The sequence below is a fragment of the Choloepus didactylus genome, chromosome X (genome assembly GCF_015220235.1).
Source record: "Choloepus didactylus isolate mChoDid1 chromosome X, mChoDid1.pri, whole genome shotgun sequence".
In the NCBI taxonomy this organism is placed as follows: domain Eukaryota; kingdom Metazoa; phylum Chordata; class Mammalia; order Pilosa; family Megalonychidae; genus Choloepus; species Choloepus didactylus.
Window position 1 is genome coordinate 11,477,899 of NC_051334.1, and position 22,317 is coordinate 11,500,215.

A 22,317-nucleotide genomic window follows, 5' to 3' on the forward strand; every position below is an offset into this window, starting at 1 on the left:
GGGGAACTAGGCTTGTTTATAAGGGAAGTGTTTAACAGGTAGTGCTCCACGGAAAAGGTATGCCTTTGTTTGTACTAGGGCTAGGAGTGACGTTTCTACTCACTCTCCTTTCTTCCCAGCTTCTGGGTGATGGAGAACCTAAACAAAGTGCCCAGAGCGATAACCGGGATCAGCCTTATTAATGGCTGGATGAAAATCTGCTAACTCCCCAAGGCAGATGCCTTTTAGTTTCCAGGCTACTGTGACAAATACACAGTGGGTTGGCTTAAACAATGGGAATTTATTGTCTTAGGATTTCTGAGCCTGGGAAGTTCATTTTCTCCTGGGCTAAGGAGCATTCGTTTCTGGTGGCTGGCAATCCTTGCAGGTCCTTGGTTTTCCCATCACATGGCAATGTCCTTCCCTTCCTCTTCTGTGTCCCTACTGACTTCCAGCTTTCGCCTGTGGCCTTCTCTTTAGAGGTCCTCCAGGAAGACCCATCCTGATTCAACTGGCCACACATTAACTAAAAACATCTTCAAAAGGTCCTATTTACAATAGGTTCACACCCACAGCAATAGGATAATGATTTAAGAACATGTTTTTTTCTGAGGTACATAACTCAGTCTACCATAGGAGGGTTCTCTGGAAGGGGGAAGATGGCTTTTAGGAGAAGTCTAATACGTAGCCTCCTGCTTGCTACTTGAACCCAGACCCTTGTATTTGCCTGCTAGGAGAGGGGGAATTGCAGGGCAGTCTTAACATCCACTTACCCAGACTGCTTTGAAGGATGCAGGCCTGCCTTGCTTCGAGTGGCAGGTGGGACAGGTTGGGAGAGAAGGAATGGAGGGCTTCCCCCTTTCATGAAGGCCCTGTCCAGGAGGACCCACCCCACAGATGTGGGATATGAAGATGGAAAGCCCTCTCCTGAAATGTCACCTGAGCCCACTGAGGGCAAAGACAGACAGCATCTGATTGTAATGTGGCCTTTAAGGCACTCTAACCCTATTGATTAATAGAAATATAATCACTGTCTGAATACCCAGGACTCTAACCAACTGGGTTATTCATGCCTTGTGTTGAGGAGCCTCTGGGGAGAGAGAGATTGAAGGTGTTCTCTCGGCCATCAGCTGGAGAGACATGGAAATCCCCTCTTGTCTAGAAACACAAGGGGGGCATGTTGAGGTGGGGGTGGGGGTGTAAATGTGGGAGCTGAGTGCGGCCTGCCACCTTTCCCTGGGACTCACAAATAAATCTTGTGCCCAGGACCTGATGTATTGACCTGGTTCCTAAGACAGGATGATACATGCAAACTGACTCCCTTCTGGGGACATCTCAGACAGTGGTTTGTCTTTCCTTCCCATTTTGCCCTGAGCACATGAAAACATTCCCAGATGGGGTATGTAAGTTTGATGGCACCCAGCTCACCCCCACTGGCATATCTATTTCTGGCAGGGAGGGAGTGACGTCCTTCCACTACAGCACAGGAGAGGTGTGCCTAGAGTAGATCATCTCCTTGCATCTGGCCATGGGGAAGTAATGCCCACTAGTGAAGCTGGCCTTGCTCTGTCTCTTCTCTATGTGAGTAAACATACTTCCATCCAGGTGCTGTGTCAGTCACACATTGCTGGTATACCTGCAAACTGTGGAGTGGGTTGGGACCTTAGGACTGTGTTCTCAGTGGCAGGCACTGCTATGCTCTCAGTACCCTCAATGCAGAGATCCCTCCCTGCAAGGTGGTAATAAGCACCTCTCTTTCTGACCAATAGTTTGGACAGTGAGCAGGGTGCTGACAGTTTGGCACAGCAAGCTAGGTGCCCTCGGTCCAATAGCTTTGGCATGCCAGGCAGGGTGCCGACAGTAAACATTCCCCTTCCATCCCAATTTGGATTCAGTAGCCCAAACCGAAAGCCATCCATTGGGTTGGGGCCTCTGAAGTATGCTGTTCAAGGGAATATGAGAGCAGAGGAAAGAAGTTAACATTTACTGAGTGTCTACTATGATCCAGTGATTCTTTATACTCATCTAATGTCACCATTATATCATTTAATGCTCACAGTAATCAGGGGGCATTACACTTAGTCAGCCAGGGGAGCTCTGTGGTAAAAATTATGCTTGAAAATCCCTTACAGAAGGTGCCACATCTCTAAGAGATTTGCCTCCTTGCTCAGTAAGGCCAACAGAGTCATAATTTTCTTTAGCTTTGGAACGGTTTTCTGATTTTTGCTGTTCAGTTGAACATGAGATAAAATAACCGACTTTTTAGAGAATGTTATCTATACAGACATGTATCTTTAAAAACTAGAGTTATATTTAGCCTAGTGAGATGTTTACATTATAAGACACAGTAAGAATGGGGAACCAATGAGAGTGCAGCCGTGCATGATATTTCTTTTCTCACACTCATTCTAGAGCATATGCTTATGGAATGAAATGAGAAGGGGGCAGAATGGTGTTTACAGTATTTCCCTATTTCTTAATTTTGTTTTTTTTTTTGCTAAGCTCATATAACTGAATTGCTTGAGTTAATTGTGCATATGATGTGACTACATTATCACGGTGTCTTAGTCAGGCTAAGTTAGGCCATGATGCAGTAACAAACTAATCCTGAAGTCCAGTTGCTTAACCCAACAAAAGCATATTTCCCATTCACACAAAGTCTGATAAATGATGATGACTCTCCAAGGCAGCCATCCTCCATGGGGACACTCAGCAATCCAGACTGTTTCCATCCTGTGTCTTCACTATCTCATCCTGTAGCCTGGAGTGATCAACGTTCCAGGGAAGAAAAGAGCTAAAGGGTCACACACTGACTCTTAAATGCTTTGGCCCAGAAGTGACACACCCATTATTTATGTTCACAGTCCAGTGGGCAAAACGAGGCACAAAGCCTCATCCAACTTTTAGGGTGCTGAGGAATATGGGGAGCACATGGATATTCAGAGAGCAGTAAATGTCTCTGCTACAGTAGTTACTTTGATTTAATAAGGAGGGACCATGTGCAGGGCATTGTTCTGAGCACTTTATCTGCATTATATCATTTAACCTATGAGAAAAGTATTATTATTATCTCCATTTTAAGATGCAAAATGGAGGGTCGGAGTAGCTAAATGATTAGTCCAAAGTCACCCAGTTAATAAATGGCAGAGTCAGGGTGTGAACCCACCGCTCTGTAACTCCCAAGCCACTATGCTGGGTATTTGCTGTTGAGTCACACTTTAGTTTTCTCACAAGACTCTTCACCTGTTGGGTGGGCCTAGAAGTTAACATGAATAGTGGTATATCCTAAACCAAAGGAATAGTAAAGTGTATGATTTAGGCAGGCTATCTGGTCCTAGGGGAGTTTTTTTCAGGTATCTCTTTTGCATGTGTAAGTACATACAGTTTGTCCTCTCTCTCTCTCTCTCTTTAAATTAATTCAATTTAAATTTAAATTAATCTCTTCTATTATTTCTGCTTCCTGCCCCCCTCCGAAATGTCTTCTTTGCTCCTATCACCGTTAATTCACAACCTTAAACTTACCTAAACATTAAAAATATCTGTCCGTATTTACTAGAAAGCAGAAAAATATCCTACATGGGGGTGGGGCATGTCCAAGCAGGAAAGGACACAGGACATGGCCTGGGGAGGGAAGCAGAGGAGAGGCTGGGTGAGAGTAACAATGGTGCTTGTTAACATTTTTCAATTTATAACAGGATTTATCATATGTATCTTATTGGCTAAATAATGACTTAGACTGTAGGCTGCCCCAGGGCAGTTTTTTTTGGTAGAGAGGTTCGCCACTGAAAGCAAGAAGGGGATGGTATCTCAGAGAAACCCCTCTTTTCTAAAGTGGAGCTTCTAGGAGTAAACATAATGACCAAGGGGAGTGTGGTCTGATGCTATAAGGCAGCAGGACACTTATTTAAAAGGATGAGATGTGGCTTGAGGTTTAGGGGCTCAGAGATTGTTTTCAGGGCCTTGGAGGGAAGAAAGTGGTTCAGATCTTGGAAGGAATAGGCAGGAGGATGCACTTCTGAATCACATGTGGATTCTGAGACTGCAGAATGGGACTCAGAGGATGCTCTGTGAAATCCTACATTAGGAAAGAAGAGATTTCCAAGAGATGTGAGCTGCCCTTCCCTACTTAAGAGTATTTCTTGGCAGCCTCATCACCTTGGACCTAGCTGGGGTATTTGAGACCATGAATTCAGGGTGAGACCAATATAATACCTTGGGTAGTGTAGCAGCTACATCAAACAACCCTCAAATCTCAGTGGCTTAGCATAATAAAGTGTTGATGGGGGTGGTTTGTTGGGGAGTCTGCTCCATTTAGTCAGTCAGGGACCCAAGCTTCTACCTTCTGGTAGCTCCACTATTCCTTAGGCCTCAGAATCCTCTGCTGGAGCCTCTGCATCCAGCTGGCACAAAGGGGATGAGAGAGACGGTGAAGGATTCATATAGGAGGTTTTTCTGGGCCAGGCCTGGAAGTGATGTAAAACACTTCCATCCACATTCCTTGGACCAGAACTCAGACACAGGGCAATACCTGGCTGCAAGGGAAGCTGGGAAATGTAGTCTATTTGTGTGCCGAAGAAGAAGATATGGGTCTGGTGAACACTGCCAATTTCTGCCACAACCAACATGAGCAGAAAGTTAGCGACTTCATACAGGGCTTGGTTTATGCTCCTGATGGAGAGCAGGGAAGCAGGACCACACATCGGGAGCCAGAAGAGCCATAATACTGCAAGTCAGCCTCAAGTGGGGAGAGATCTAAAGCAGGGAACACCAATTCCTTGACACCTAGAGATCATACTTCTTTGATGTTAAACCAGCAACCTTCTGGGAAGAGAAGGTTCCTAGGACAAGAGGGAGTGAACAGGTGAATTGTTCCAGAGCTTTGGTAACTTTCCTGGTGACTTGAGCAGTAATCCCAGAAAAGACCAAGGGAAAAGTTTCAGCAGTACAAGTAAGTCCTTGGCCCTGAAAACTTTCTTCACCACATACTGCCAAGAGGAACCCCAAGGTATTTAAAGAATATGTATGTATTAGTTAATAATAATAGGCAACATTTATTTAGTGTTTACTGCGCATCAAAAACTGTACTAAATGCTTTACCTGTTCCATCTCCCTTAATCCTCACAACTGTTGGAAGACAATTCTCCATGGTTCTTTGCATTTCTATATGTCATGCAGGTAGAGGCACTGGCTGCCTTTCTTCCAGACTACCTTTTCAAGGATGTTTGTGTAGCAAATAGCATTGGAAGATAAAGTGTCTCCCTTTGGGGCAGGAGGCAGATTAGTTTGCTACCCAGAAAAAAAAAAGATAACGTCTCCCTCTTGGGCAAAGATTGGGCAGGTCTGCTTGAAGACCCTTTAAAAGATTTGAGTTCCTGAAGATCAGGGTTCATCATCTGTGACACAAACCCTCTGTGTGCATAGCTTCCACTTGGGCCCACTTCTGTATCACATTGTTGGGAATTCAGGGTACAAGGTGAACAATGTGAACATGAAGCTCATGCTGTCTGCCATGCTGTAAGTAATATAAAATCCTGTGTCTCTGACCCAGGAGTCTTCTGTCTTCTGACCACCTCTATGAAACTCTAGTAGGCTAATTGGTCAGCTTGCAAGTAGTGTAAAATCTCAGACCATTCACAGTTCTTGCAATAATAATGCAAGTATACAATAATAATTGAAGTATATAATAATAATTCCCCCTCTTTAACAGATAGGGAAATTGAGGTTTTTTTTTTTTTTTTTTGTTTGTTTGTTTAGAACACACACTGATTATCTCACAGTTTCTGAGGGTCAGGAGTCCAGGTGCAGCCTAGCTGAATCCTTTGGTTCAGGGTTTCTCTAAGCTGCAGTGAAGGTGCCAGAGCAGGGACTGCAGCTATCTCAAGGCTCAACTGGGGGAGGGGCTGCTTCCAGGCTTCTCTTCTGAGGCTGTCGATAGCCTTGGTCCTGGCTGGCTGTGGTCTGGAGACGTCAGTTCCTTGCCATGTGGGCCTTTCCATAAGGCAGCTCACAAGATGGCAGCTGGCTTCCCTCAGAATGAACTAGCCAGGGAGAGAACAAGACAGAGCGAGCAAGATGGCAGCCAGAGTTTTTGTTTTTTGTTTTCTTTTGGGGTGGGGGGGGAATTGAGGTTTTTAAATGTGAAGGGCCTTGTCACATAGTTATTAAATGGTAGAGACAAAATTTAAATTGTCTCAAGGCATTAGGATATATGGCTAGAATTTTAAGTCACATAAATGGAGTATTATTCAGGTTGAGAAAAACATGTGATATGGTTTGATGAACGATTAACTTAGGGTTTATTTTATTCATGAATATAACTGGAATAAGTAGGTAGAAATATTTATCCTTTAAGTAGCCTCAAAAAAGAAGGGGAATACTTCCCAACTGGGATTGTAGGAATGAATTTTTTATGTTTTAGTATCATTGAGTAAATGTCCAATAAGACAAATAACCATGGCCAAGTGAGCATTTTCTTAATTTGAAATTTTTGGGGGGGACAGCAATGCAGGTTTACAATGGAGAGGGCTTTGGGCTTGTCTCCCAAGTTCAGCTGCATACTTGACATTAAAAGATTAAATTCATTTAGTTAGTTGTGACCACCTAAACATTTTGGCAGCAGGCAGGGACCCACTGGTGGGCAGGTACTATTGTTTCCTGGCTGCGTTGAAAATGAAGACGTGATATAAAAGAATGTTAAGTGCTGCGGGCAGCTACTTAAGTCCTGGCCTGTGAAAGGGTATAAGGAGTTTTTCTTCTGTGCAGAGGTAATCAATTTACCTGAAATTTCCATCTTCTGTAGATCTTCTGAATTGCATTCATCAAAGAGACTGAGAATATTGGGGAAACTGAGTCAGCTGTGCATTCATTCTATGTAAATTTTTTTTCTTCTCTTACTTGGGAAGTGCTGAGGTCCGTATGTGCCACTGTGACTTTGAGACATATCTGGAATTAATGTTTCCAAGTGCTTCAGTAAGAAGACACTCAATATCCTATTTCTTCAGGTAAAAAGACATTCAATATCCTGTTTCTTCAGGTTATTTCCCTCCCTCCCTATTTCTGCTTCTTGGAACTTAGATATAATGGCTGGCCCTCCAGCTACCCTCTTGGACCCTGAAACGTAGAAGAAGTCTATGCTAAAGCAGTTTCGTCAAGGATGGGTTTGAAAGTTTGGTGACAATGAGTTCATTAACATAAATTTTACAGGAATTATAGTTTACTGCACTAAGTACACAAAATACATAGCAGCAAATGTTATAAAATTGGCTGATGTTTGGGAGCGTGTATTTGCAAGTCTCCTCAGTTTCTCATGAGACATGGGCTTAGATTGCAAGCAGTGTGCTTTTGCCAAGATTCTTATATTCCCCAACAATGTCACTTCAAAACTCTACTTAGTTTTTTTGTTTGTTTGTTTTTGAGAAACTCATATAGTTTAGGAGACTCAGGTACAATTTCTTACTACGCTACAGTTGCTATCTTGCTATGTTGTCAAAGCAGTGTCAAGTTCTACCACACTTGTTAAAGATAAAAAGAGCTCAGATTTCTGATGATCCCTTGGAGCCACTATACCAGCCCTGGACTGCTCGACTGGGATTATTCAGGGTACGCTAACTGCTGAAACAAACAGCCCCCCAATTTTAGTGGCTTTGCTAAGGGAAAGTTTATTTGCACTCATGTAAATGTCCAACCTAGATGTTTTGGTTGACAGATTCTTCTGGCAGCTCCTCTCTGGGTGGCAACACAGGGATAAGGTCTTCCAGCTGGTGGCTCCCCTATCCTCTAGGTCCTAGAGTCCACTCCATTCACAGAGAGTGGAGGATCGCCTGTGGGAGGGTTTTGTAGCCAAGGCCTGGAAGTGGCACACATTGCTTCCACATATAGCTCAGTGGCAAACCACAGTCACATAGATGTGCCTGACAGTAACGGAGTCTGAGAAATGGAGCTTAACTGGGTGTCCAGGAGGAAAAAGAATATGGTTTGGAGAACAATGAGCCATTTTCTGCCATAGTGAGAGAGAAGTGATCTTCTAATTTAAGACATTGTTATTTCTATAGTCTTTGTTCCCAGGAGCTGAACACAATCCCCAACTTATACAGCTACATAAATTTTAGTGTTGATCAAGTAGGTCTTTATGTACCAATATACTACAATTGCCAAGAAACAAACAAGGATAAATGATATAAATAAGGATAAAATAATTTATATAAAATTAAACACACATATTTTTGTACATACATGGGTCTGTAAATGGAAAGGCAATAGTCCAAGAGGACACGTCAAATTTTTAAGTATAGTTACTTCTGGGGAGGGGAACTGGGACTTTTATTTTTTAAGCCATATGCTTCTATTCTGTTTGACTGTTTTTACAAAAGGAATGAAGTTGTGCCTATAATAAGTAAATTTGAAAACAAAGAACTTATATACAGTCTTAGTAAGGCTCCCTTTTCAATAACCTGCCTAATTCTGAACTCCAAAAACTCATGAAATTTAAGAACCTTGGAGAGTTCAAATAGAGCCCAGAAAATGCTCGATTGTAGAAAAATACAAATAGCAGTGGAACTGAGTGGCTTAGAGAAGATAAAGAGCAGTAAGAGAATGGATATTAGGTAAATATAAATTTATATCCAGTGAAGACAATCAAAGGAAATAGTGGTTTAAAATGCAGCATTAAGGATTTAAGTTAGAAATAAGGAAAATCTTTTTTTCATAGTCCTGCTTGCTAACGGTTGGGCTGGGTTATAAAGGGAGGGTATGGAATCTCATTTCCCAAGAACTGGTATGAGGAAGGATGGGCTTTTATTATAAATTGCTCAAGTTGGACAGAATTTCATCACCTTTGACTCTCTAGGGCAGAGTTATTCCAGGCAAAATATACTTAAAGACTGCATATATTTCCTATTTATGTTGTAGTTTTTGTCTTTGCTTGTGTTTTTCCTGGAGAACTAGATGATGTGTGCTTAGGGAGAGGGAGAGGAGGGCAGGTTGGTGGCTTGTTGCACCTTGCTAGGTGGCTATGTGGGGCAGAGGCAGCACCCAGCTGTCATCCTGCTCAGCAGGGTAAGATAAGGATTTTCACCATTGCTCTGCATTCTTTTATGTTCACTTATTTTTTTCACATCTTAATTTCTTTTTAGGAGAATATTTTGCAGGAGAAATATTTTGCTTATTAAGGATGATGTAAATAAATGTTTAATCACCATCTCCTTATTAGACTGCAAAAGATTCTGGTATAGTATTTTCTAACTTGACAAACGTGCTATATTTGCCTATTCATATTACAGATGGGTGTGTCAGAGTAAAAACCATGCTTAATACCATAAAGTCATAAAGGATGCTTATGTTGAAGCCTCCTTAAAAAAAAAAAGATTTCTCAACTTTTAGATTTAGTGTTCACAATAAGGATAGACTAGGATAAATGAGAAAACTAATCTGAACTCATTTGCCAGCTTGTACCTAATCTTATTTCTTCTTCAAACAGCTTGAGATTCCCCGTTTGAGTGTAAGGGGAGGAGAGAGGGGTCAGATTGAGGGATAAGACTGCAAAAGGAATTTCAGATTCCTAATAACACCTCAGTTCATGTCTGGAAATTTTATATTTTGATAAAATTTAGGAAAAAAGTCTAGAATTCAATACTTCTCATTTTATAGGCTCTCCATTTTCGTTTTTCTCTCTGATCTGCTTAAGCGGTATACTCCTCTAACAATGTATTGCCTTTTTTTTTTTTTTTTTTTTTTTTTAATCATCATTTTATTGAGATATATTCACATACCACGCAGTCATACAAAACAAATTGTACTTTCGATTGTTTACAGTACCATTACATAGTTGTACATTCATCACCTAAATCAATCCCTGACACCTTCATTAGCACACACACAAAAATAACAAGAATAATAATTAGAGTGAAAAAGAGCAATTGAAGTAAAAAAGAACACTAGGTACCTTTGTCTGTTTGTTTGCTTCCCCTACTTTTCTACACATCGATCCATAAACTAGACAAAGTGGAGTTTGGTCCTTATGGCATTCCCAATCCCACTGTCACCCCTCATAAGCTACATTTTTATACAACTATCTTCGAGATTCATGGGTTCTGGGTTGTAGTTTAATAGTTTCAGGTATCCACCACCAGCTACCCCAATTCTTTAGAACCTAAAAAAGGTTGTCTAAAGTGTGCGTAAGAGTGCCCACCAGAGTGATCTCTCGGCTCGTTTTGGAATCTCTCTGCCACTGAAGCTTATTTCATTTCCTTTCACATCCCCCTTTTGGTCAAGAAGATGTTCTCCATCCCACGATGCCGGGTCTACATTCCTCCCCGGGAGTCATATTCCACGTTGCCAGGGAGATTCACTTCCCTGGGTGTCTGATCCCACGTAGGGGGGAGGGCAGTGATTTCACCTTTCAAGTTGGCTTAGCCAGAGAGAGAGGGCCACATCTGAGCAACAAAGAGGCATTCAGGAGGAGACTCTTAGGCACAAATACAGGGAGGCCTAGCCTCTCCTTTGCAGCAAACCGTCTTCCCAAGGGTAAAACTTATGGTAGAGGGCTCAACCCATCAAACCACCAGTCCCCTATGTCTGTGGTCATGTTAGCAACCATGGAGGTGGGGTAGGCGAATACCCCTGCATTCTCCACAGGCTCCTCAAGGGGGCACTACATCTTTTTTTTTTTTTTTTCCTTGTTTGTCTTTTTTCTTTTTCTTTTTTTTTTTTTTTTTTAACTTTCCCTTCTTTTTTCAAATCAACTGTATGAAAAAAAAAAGTTAAAAAGAAAACAAACATACAATAAAAGAACATTTCAAAGAGACCATAGCAAGGGAGTAAGAAAAAGACAACTAACCTAAGATAACTGCTTAACTTCCAACATGTTCCTACTTTACCCCAAGAAAGTTACATACTATAGCAACATTTCAGTGAACTTGTTCCTACTACATCCATCAGAAATTAACAGACCATAGTCATTTCTGGGCATCCCCAGAACGCTAAATAGCTTATCTGTTCTTCTTGGATTATTGTTCCCCCTTCCTTAATTGCTCTCTACTGCTAGTTCCCCTACATTCTACATTATAAACCATTTGTTTTACATTTTTCAAAGTTCACATTAGTGGTAGCATATAATATTTCTCTTTTTGTGCCTGGCTTATTTCGCTCAGCATTATGTCTTCAAGGTTCATCCATGTTGTCATATGTTTCACCAGATCGTTCCTTCTTACTGCCGCGTAGTATTCCATCGTGTGTATATACCACATTTTATTTATCCACTCATCTGTTGAAGGACATTTGGGTTGTTTCCATCTCTTGGCAATTGTGAATAATGCTGCTATGAACATTGGCGTGGAGATATCTGTTCGTGTCACTGCTTTCCGATCTTCCGGGTATATCCCGAGAAGTGCAATCGCTGGATCGAATGGTAGCTCTATCTCTAGTTTTCTAAGGAACTGCCAGACTGACTTCCAGAGTGGCTGAACCATTATACAGTCCCACCAACAATGAATAAGAGTTCCAATTTCTCCACATCCCCTCCAGCATTTGTAGTTTCCTGTTTGTTTAATGGCAGCCATTCTAACCGGTGTTAGATGGTATCTCATTGTGGTCTTAATTTGCATCTCTCTAATAGCCAGTGAAGCTGAACATTTTTTCATGTGTTTCTTGGCCATTTGTATTTCCTCTTCAGAGAACTGTCTTTTCATATCTTTTGCCCATTTTATAATTGGGCTGTCTGTACTATTGTCATTGAGTTGTAGGATTTCTTTGTATATGCAAGATATCAGTCTTTTGTCAGATACATGGTTTCCAAAAATTTTTTCCCATTGAGTTGGCTGCCTCTTTACCTTTTTGAGAAATTCCTTTGAGGTGCAGAAACTTCTAAGCTTGAGGAGTTCCCATTTATCTATTTTCTCTTTTGTTGCTTGTGCTTTGGGTGTAAAGTCTAGGAAGTGGCCGCCTAATACAAGGTCTTGAAGATGTTTTCCTACATTATCTTCTAGGAGTTTTATGGTACTTTCTTTTATATTGAGATCTTTGGTCCATTTTGAGTTAATTTTTGTGTAGGGGGTAAGGTAGGGGTCCTCTTTCATTCTTTTGGATATGGATATCCAACTCTCCCAGCCCCATTTGTTGAAAAGACCATTATGACTCAGTTCAGTGACTTTGGGGGCCTTATCAAAGATCAGTCGGCCATAGATCTGAGGGTCTATCTCTGAATTCTCAATTCGATTCCATTGATCTATATGTCTATCTTTGTGCCAGTACCATGCTGTTTTGACAACTGTGGCTTTATAATAAGCTTCAAAGTCAGGGAGTGTAAGTCCTCCCACTTCGTTTTTCTTTTTTAGAGTGTCTTTGGCAATTCGAGGCATCTTCCCTTTCCAAATAAATTTGATAACTAGCTTTTCCAAGTCTGCAAAGTAGGTTGTTGGAATTTTGATTGGGATTGCATTGAATCTGTAGATGAGTTTGGGTAGAATTGACATCTTAATGACATTTAGCCTTCCTATCCATGAACATGGAATATTTTTCCATCTTTTAAGGTCCCCTTCTATTTCTTTTAGTAGAGTTATGTAGTTTTCTTTGTATAGGTCTTTTACATCTTTGGTTAAGTTTATTCCTAGGTACTTGATTTTTTTAGTTGCTATTGAAAATGGTATCTTTTTCTTGAGTGTCTCTTCAGTTTGTTCATTTCTAGCATATAGAAACATTACTGACTTATGTGCATTAATCTTGTATCCCGCTACTTTGCTAAATTTGTTTATTAGCTCTAGTAGGTGTATCGTTGATTTCTCAGGGTTTTCTAGATATAAGATCATATCATCTGCAAACAATGACAGTTTTACTTCTTCTTTTCCAATTTGGATGCCTTTTATTTCTTTGTCTTGCCGGATTGCCCTGGCTAGCACTTCCAGCACAATGTTGAATAACAGTGGTGACAGCGGGCATCCTTGTCTTGTTCCTGATCTTAGAGGGAAGGCTTTCAGTCTCTCACCATTGAGTACTATGCTGGCTGTGGGTTTTTCATATATGCTCTTTATCATGTTGAGGAAGTTTCCTTCAATTCCTACCTTTTGAAGTGTTTTTATCAAAAACGGATGTTGGATTTGTCAAATGCTTTTTCAGCATCTATTGAGATGATCAATTGATTTTTCCCTTTCGAGTTTTTAATGTGTTGTAATACATTGATTGTTTTTCTTATGTTGAACCATCCTTGCATGCCTGGAATGAACCCCACTTGGTCATGGTGTATGATTTTTTTAATGTGTCTTTGGATTCGATTTGCAAGTATTTTGTTGAGGATTTTTGCATCTATATTCATTAGGGAGATTGGCCGGTAGTTTTCCTTTTTTGTAGCATCTTTGCCTGGTTTTGGTATTAGATTGATGTTAGCTTCATAAAATGAGTTAGGTAGTGTTCCATTTTTTTCAATGTTTTGAAAGAGTTTGAGTAAGATTGGTGTCAGTTCTTTCTGGAAAGTTTGGTAGAATTCCCCTGTGAAGCCATCTGGCCCTGGGCATTTATTTGTGGGAAGATTTTTGATGACTGATTGGATCTCTTTGCTTGTGATGGGTTGGTTGAGGTCTTCTATTTCTTCTCTGGTCAGTCTAGGTTGTTCATATGTTTCCAGGAAATTGTCCATTTCTTCTACATTATCCAGTTTGTTGCCATACAGTTGTTCATAATATCCTCTTATAATTTTTTTAATTTCTTCAGGATCTGCAGTTATGTCACCTTTTTCATTCATTATTTTGTTGATATGGGTCTTCTCTCTTTTTGATTTTGTCAGTCTAGCTAGGGGCTTGTCAATCTTGTTGATCTTCTCAAAGAACCAACTTTTGGTGATATTTATCCTCTCTATTGTTTTTTTGTTCTCTATGTCATTTATTTCTGCTTTAATCCTTGTTATTTCTTTTCTTGTACTTGGTTTAGGATTGGTTCGCTGTTCATTTTCTAGCTTCTTCATTTGATCCATTAGTTCTTTGATTTTGGCTCTTTCTTCCTTTTTAATATATGCGTTTAGTGCTATAAATTTCCCCCTTAGCACTGCTTTTGCTGCATCCCATAGGTTTTGGTATGTTGTGTTCTCATTTTCATTCGTCTCTATATATTTAGCAATTTCTCTTGCTATTTCTTCTTTAACCCACTGATTGTTTAGGAGTGTGTTGTTTAACCTCCAGGTATTTGTGAATTTTCTAAGTCTCTGATGGTTATTGACTTCTAATTGTATTCCATTGTGGTCAGAGAATGTGCTTTGAATAATTTCAATCTTTTTAAATTTATTGAGGCTTGTTTTATGTCCCAGCATATGATCTATTCTGGAGAAAGTTCCGTGAGCACTAGAAAAGTATGTGTATCCTGGTGATTTGGGATGTAATGTCCTGTAGATGTCTGTTAAATCTAATTCATTTATCAGATTGTTTAGGTTTTCAATTTCCTTATTGGTCTTCTGTCTGGTTGATCTATCTATAGGAGAGAGTGATGTGTTGAAGTCTCCCACAATTATTGTGGAAACATCAATTGCTTCCTTTAGTTTTGCCAGTGTTTCTCTCATGTATTTTGTGGCACCTTGATTGGGTGCATAGACATTTACGATTGTTATTTCTTCTTGCTGAATTGCCCCTTTTATTAGTATGTAGTGGCCTTCTTTGTCTCTCAAAACATCCCTGCATTTGAAGTCTATTTTATCTGAGATTAATATTGCTACACCTGCTTTCTTTTGGCTGTAGCTTGCATGAAATATTTTTTTCCATCCTTTCACTTTCAGTTTCTTTGTGTCCCTGTGTCTAAGATGAGTCTCTTGTATGCAACATATTGATGGTTCATTTTTTTTGATCCATTCTGCGAATCTATATCTTTTAATTGGGGAGTTTAATCCATTTACATTCAACGTTAAAACCGTGAAGGCATTTCTTGAATCGGCCATCTTATCCTTTGGATTATGTTTGCCATATTTTTCCCTCTCTCTATTAATATCCTTTATTGTACCCATACCGAATCTCTTTAGTACTGAACCTTTCTCCAAGTCTCTCTGTCCTGTCTTTGTTTCTCTGTCTGTAGGGCTCCCTTTAGTATCTCCAGTAGGGCAGGTCTCTTGTTAGCAAATTCTCTCAGCATTTCTTTGTCTGTGAAAAATTTAAGCTCTCCCTCAAATTTGAAGGAGAGCTTTGCTGGATAAAGTATTCTTGGCTGGAAATTCCTCTCACTCAGAATTTTAAATATATCGTGCCACTGCCTTCTCGCCTCCATGGTGGCTGCTGAGTAGTCACTACTTAGTCTTATGCTGTTTCCTTTGTATGTGGTGAATTGCTTTTCTCTTGCTGCTTTCAGAACTTGCTCCTTCTCTTCTATGTTTGACAGTGTGATCAGTATATGTCTCGGAGTGGGTTTTTTTGGATTTATTCTATTTGGAGTTCGCTGAGCATTTATGATTTGTGTATTTATGTTGTTTAGAAGATTTGGGAAGTTTTCCCCAACAATTTCTTTGAATACTCTTCCTAGACCTTTACCCTTTTCTTCCCCTTCTGGGACACCAATGAGTCTTATATTCGGACGTTTCATATTATCTATCATATCCCTGAGGTCCATTTCGAGTTTTTCAATTTTTTTCCCCATTCTTTCTTTTATGCTTTCATTTTCCATTCTGTCATCTTCCAGGTCACTGATTCGTTGTTCAACTTCCTCTAGTCTTGTACTATGAGTGTCCAGAATCTTTTTAATTTGGTCAACAGTTTCTTTAATTTCCATAAGATCATCCATTTTTTTATTTAGTCTTGCAATGTCTTCTTTATGCTCTTCTAGGGTCTTCTTGATTTCCTTCATATCCCGTACTAGGGTCTCATTGTTCATCTTTAGTTCTTTGAGTAGCTGCTCTAGGTGTGTCTCTTCTGGTCTTTTGATTTGGGTGCTTGGGCTTGGGTTATCCATATCGTCTGGTTTTTTCATATGCTTTATAATTTTCTGTTGTTTTTGGCCTCGTGGCATTTGCTGACCTTGATAGGGTTCTTTTTGGGTTTGTAGACCAGTTGAAGTCCTTATCTCTAATTTATCAGATCTACAGCTTCGTGGAGTACACTTTCTCTAACTAACCAGCAGGTGGCGTCCACGAGCCACCCGCTCTCCACAAGCCAGATCTCCCCTGCCCAGCCTTTTTGGTGAGTGGGGGAGTGAGTCTTGTGGGGCCCAATTGGTGTCCCAAGCTTGCGTGTGTAGTTGGTGTTGCCTGCCCTGTATGTGGGGCGTGTTTCTGGGCAGTCGGGGAGGGGGGGTGGCCCTAACAATCAAATCTCCCTGATGATCCTAGAGTTTTAAAGCTACTGCAATAGTCTAATCCTTCAGTTCAGTCCTGCCACAGTTTGTCTCTGCCACTGACCCACAAGTCTTTGGTATTGGCGTATGGCTCCTGAGACTTGCAAGTGGGCCCCTCTTCCAGGCTGTGCACCCCGGGTCCTCTGTTGAGGGATGACTGTGCTATGTCACAGGTGAGTGCCGTCCCCCCAGGGCAGTTCTGGGCTGCTGGGCTGTGTTGGGAGGCTCCCAGTCTGCTCAAATGATGGCTGAATGGGGCTCTGTTAATTCACACTGCTCCCCCTTCCCAGCTCTGGGACATTCAGCTGAGGTTGCAGGGAAGGCTAATGTCCACGCCCAGTTTTGTGGTGTGTGCCTGTTATTTGAAGCACTTCCGTCACACTGGGTTGTCTGGGGCAGCTCTGGGCTATGGGGCTGGCGATGGGCAGGAGTGTTTCCTGTCCACCAGGATGGTGGCTGTGAGCGGACACCCCCCTTTTCTTGGGAAGTTGTGTTGTTTAGTGAATTTTCTCAGCCACTGGATTATTGCCTTTTGTCTCAGAGCTCTCTTATTTCTGCTCTTGACTTGAGGTGCCCAAATTTCAATTCTTTGAAGCTTTCTGTATTGAGCTTCTTAGAGTAATTGTTTTAGAAAAAGCAAAAAGGATTTAAAAAAAAAAAAAAAAAAAAAAAAAAAACGGCCCTCCTCAGAGATCTAATGGGTTATTGAAATGCTAATAGACAAAGCAACCAGGGCCATTAAGGAAAAGTGCTCAGGGCAGAGAGATCAGCCTTGCTTCTGGATTTGCATATGCGCCTCAAGGCCTGATCTCAGCCCTTCCCCTTTCTGTGTTCACCAGAACTCCAAAAATCCTCTGCTTTTATTTTGGAGTTTTTCGTGTTGTTTTTTTTCTATGTCTGTCTCCTCTCTGCTGGGCTGGCTGCTCTCAGAGTCTCTGGTGTCTGGCCTCAGTCTATCTATGGTTGGAGTTTGAATCAGTAGAATGAGTTTCCGATAAGAGCAGTCACTGCGATTCTCCCTTCTCCTTCCTGGAGCTGACAGCCCCTCCTCCCCCGGGACTGAGCCTGGCAGGGAGGGGCGCGGGTCCCCTGGCCGCAAAAACTTACAGATTTCGCTGATCTCAGCAGTTCCACGTTTTCATGAGTGTTGTATGAAGTATGCCCAAAGACAGATTGCTCTGTGGTGTCCAGTCCACGCAGTTCCTGGCTTTTTACCTACTTTCCTGGAGGAGTAACTAAAACATACAGCTCACCAGTCTGCCATCTTGCCCCGCCTCTCTGTATTGCCTTTTAAGGCCATGAATTCAGAGGGCTGACAGTAAATCTGGACAAGCTCTAGTATGCCTTGTGCCAACTGTAATTTAGCTGGTCCTCTGAGAGCTCAAGTTTTTTATTACCATAAATATTCTGCTTCCAGGCCTCTCCTTGCTAACAACGTTGCCCAATTTTGAATCCCGACATCTTCATTTCAAAAGCTTGAAAATGAAACTGGAAAGGTCAGGTTTCATTGTAATTGCAGGCTATGGTGGAAAGAAAAAAAAAAAGATCACTTTCCTTAGGCTCGAGCTGCCACCTACTGCTTGCTTTGGTGAGCACAGGGCTTGGGGGAAAATGTCACCAGGTGAATGAATACACCTGGCAGTTGGATCATCAGGAAACATTTGGTCATAGTTCACCGTGTCTGACTTTGCCACCACTCAAGGAGGAAAAGATTTTAAAAAGAGAACTCTGAATTAGCATACATGAACACCCTATATTTCCTGCTTCTGGAATGTGCTTTCCTCCTTCTTTATATAACTGATGAGCATTCAACCTTCAGACTGTCTCAGGCAACACATCCTTAAGTGATTGACCTCCCATCACCTTGTGTTTAACAGCAAAACGGGATAATAATGGCTCCAACTTCAGAGTCATTGTGAAGACTAAATGAGTTAGTGCACGACACACATAAGAGTGCCTGGCACGAAGTAAATCCTCCACTATTATGATGACCTCTATCACCACAACAGCTAAGGCCGTTTGAGCAAGGCGCCTTATGTGCTTCACTCGTATTTTCCTGTTTAATCCTACATCATCTCTATGCCATTTCCATTCTACAGTGGAGGAAACTAAAGTTAGAGTGATAACTTGTTCAAGGTCACAGAACAAGTCAATATGCACCTGGAATTTGCCCCCAGGCATTCAGGCTCCAGAGCTTGTGCTCATGAGCAAAGCCATGGAGACAAAGCTTTGTAGCAGAGGCCTTGCTCATTCACATCCCCTCACTTTTACCAGTTCAGGGCATACTGGCCCAACCTCCAGCTCCCAGCACCTGCTTTTTGTTGCTTGAGGGCTTTCTCTGGCCTTTGAATCCTGCCTTACCACCCAGGGGGCAAATGAAGTGCCAGGGAATCAACACCCTCACCAGCTAAGGATGGCTGTAGGTTTGCGGATACAACCAGCTTTCTTGCCCTTGAATGGGATAACTCCTCAGAGTGTGTCCTGCCCTGGCTCCTCTTGTCCACAGTGATAGCTGACTTGGCATCTATTATTAGCTGGGTACCGTTCCCTGACTGACTTCTCCACTCTCATATCAATGTTTCCTCCACCTTCCAAATAAACAAGCTGCACTTGTACTCTTGTCTTGTAGTCTGCTTCTGGGGGAACCCAAGCTAAGATGGTCTCTTTCAACACTAAGATACTCTAAGTGGAGAGGAGCAAGGGAGCAGCAGCTGGAGTCAGGCAGAAGGAAGCGGGTGTACCACCAAACAGGGTGCCCTGCCAGTACACAGCAGGGCTTTCAACCTCAGCACTACCAGCATTTGAGGTAGTGGTAGGGGCTGCCCGGTGCACTGTAGGATGCTCAGCAGCATCCCTGGCCTACTCCCACTAGATGCCAACAGCACCCCCTTCTCCTCAGTTGTAACAATCAGAAATGTCTTCACTGCCAGATGTCTCCTGGGGGGCAAAGTTACCCCTGGTTGAGAATCACTGGGTTAGGGAGATGAGGCTGTTTTGTGTTCATCCATTCAAGATGAGCATAATGTCATTAACACTACTGAATGCCCAGGTGCAAGGCACTCTCCCCAGGGCTCCACATACCATGTCTCATTAGGTCCTCACAGTCCCCCATTTTATTATCTTCATCTCACACCTAAGGAAAATGAGGATCACAGAAATATCTCCCAATATCATAAAACAAGTAAAAGATGGAGCCAGGTTCAAATCCAGGTCTTTCTGGCTGCATGTTCATGCCCTTCCACTAAGATTCATTTATTTTTTCATTAATGTTTTGATGTATGTGGTATTTATTGAGCATCTCCTGGATGTCAGGCATTACATTGGGTACTGGACATACAGAAAAGAAAGGACTCTAAAGAAGCAGATCATCTAGTACAATGCTGTCCAAGAGAACTTTCTGCAATGAAGACAATGTTCTATTCCACACTGCCCAATACGGTAGCTGCTAGCAATATGCTGCTGGAGCACCAAAAATGTGGTGAGGGCAATTGAGGAACTGTACAGCCAAGGTCCAGTGGGAGAACAGAGGACCTGTTAATAGGTAAATGCCATTATAAAGGGCGCAGTGCTATTGCAGACGGATATCTTAACAAAGAGTATGAGAGGCTACAACAAAACCAGTAGCTCCACCTGGAGCTGGAAAGGCTGCCCAAAGAATTTGACATTTGGTTTTCTAAAAATGGACATTAGTGAGGGAAGAATGGTTTTCCAGGCAGAGGGAAGGGCTAAGTGTGTTAAGGAAATGGCAAAAAAAAAAAAAAATTCAGATGGTAGAAGCCTGGTGGAGATAGGCAGAAGTGTGGGGAGACAGCTTAACATGCAGATACATCTTGACCCCATGGTGGAGAATCTTTTTTCCTCAAATTAATGACAGCTGACAATCTCTGAGACAAACTATAGGATTTGTGGCTGCGACAGAAAGCTAAAATATGAAGATACCAGACACTTTGCCATTTGCCCATGTAAAAGATTCTTGACACCATAAAGGAACAATGTGATTGGAATCTGTCTTAGTGGCTGATGAGAAAGAACAGCGAACCACATTTACCAAAACCTTCAGATTTAACTGAATCAGATCAGGCCCCACTCAGAATAGGCTTTTTTAGGCTCTACTGAATTGATAAAATACTCAAAAGATGCATCAATTTTAGAAAAAATAAGGTAACTGAAAAAATCAAAATTGATGAGTCAGAACTAATCATTTGAACAGTCTATGTTGCAATGGATGAAACTTAACTGCCGATAATTACCTGTCTAACCGGAGAGCAGGTATGAGTTGAACCTTTTTGCGAGGCACACACTCAAGGCTTCTGTCTCTAATCCCAAATTATGAGGCATCAGCCTATATCTGTAACCTTAGTTGGCCAGAGAATGTTACTTTAACTCTCCAGGTTATGCTGGTAAAATCATACCAAAGGGATGAACTAAAGCTAAATCTCAAGGACAAATTTTATTGAGCAACTATTATGTTCCAGGATTTTTTTCTGACGTTGAGGATATAACAGTGAACAAAATAGATGAAGTCCCTGTCTTCACCAAGTTTATATTCTAGAGGGGGTATCAGAAAATAGAAAAATAAATATCAGCATGATCCCGAGTAATCTAGTAAGCACAGTGAAAGAAATAAAGCAGAGAGAAGGGATATAGAGAGGCAGATGGGATAGGAGAGGGGGAGGAAATTGCAACTTAGAATGGTTAGGGTAGTCATTTGAGCAGAAATCTGCACGAAGCAAAAGAGATGGCATTGTAAATAACTTAGGGAAGAGTTTTCAAGGCAGAAAAAAATGCCAAGTGCAAATGTCATAATACGTAAACACTCTTGAAATGTTTAAGGAATAGGCAGGAGGCCAGTGTGACTGGATCAGAGTAAGAGAGGGGGAGAGTGGTAGGAAGGAAACTCAGAGGGGTAACCAGATAGCAGGACACACAGGACTCTGGGTTTTATTCCAAGTGTGATGGGAAGCCCTTAGAAGGTTCAGAGCAAGGAAGTAATGTGAAATGATAGTAATGCTCTAGAATATTACAAGAGAGGAAGCAAGGAAATCAGCTGTGTGGTTCTTCCAGCAGTCTAAGGAGAAGATGATGCTGGGTTGGGCTAGGAAATCGCACTCCAAGAGGTGAGGTATGGTTGGAATGAAGTCATATTTTGAAAGCCAAATCAACATGATTTGCAGATAATTTGGATGGCAAGAAGGAGAGACAGAGGAGTCAGGGATGACTCCAAGGATTCTGGCTGGAGCAGGCACACAGGGCCCTCCGTGACTTGCCCTCCCACCCCGCCTCCCAATCCAGCCTCATCTCCTGAACACTTTTTGTTTCCATGCTTTGTGCTCCAGTAAGGAGAAATAACTTGGGCCATTTACTGGCATTTGCCATGTGGGTTTTGTTCATGCCTCTGCATCCTGGCTTAAACTGTTTCTATTTCTGGAAACTCTTCCGCTCTTCTTGACCTGGCTAACTCCTATCCATCCTCCAAAAGTCAATTCCAGTGATGCTTCTCTAAGCAGTTTTCCTTGAGATGGCTGCCTGCACCCCCACCCCCCACCCCCGCCGTCCTCCTGTTGAATTCGGCATCAACCTCTAACTTTGCAGTTAACTTTGTGTTCATGGGCATGCAAAACCCAACAGACTGGAAGCTTCATGAAGGCAGGGATTGTGCCTTGTTCATCTTTGAATCCTGGCCTTACTTCTGGTTTCCCCAAGAGCAGACACTGAGGCAAGGACTTGATCACAGATAAGTAATGCCAGCAACCACATGTGACAGGTGAGAAAAGTGAGAAGGGAAGAAAGGAAAGCCAAGAAGGGGTAGTCAAGAAGCTGTTACTGCTGTGGACAACTGATCTCAGTCCTGCTGGGGACCCTCTGAATAATTAATTATGTGGAAAACACCTCAGAACTGTCCCACTGAGGAAGGGGCAGCTGGAGTATTCACCCACTAACTCTCTTCCCTCACTGGACAAGGGATATTCCTGGGTGTGTGAAAATTCTGCTACTTCAGGTGTACTACCTATGGACTAAGAAAGCTTCTGGGGCTCTGGAGAAAATCCT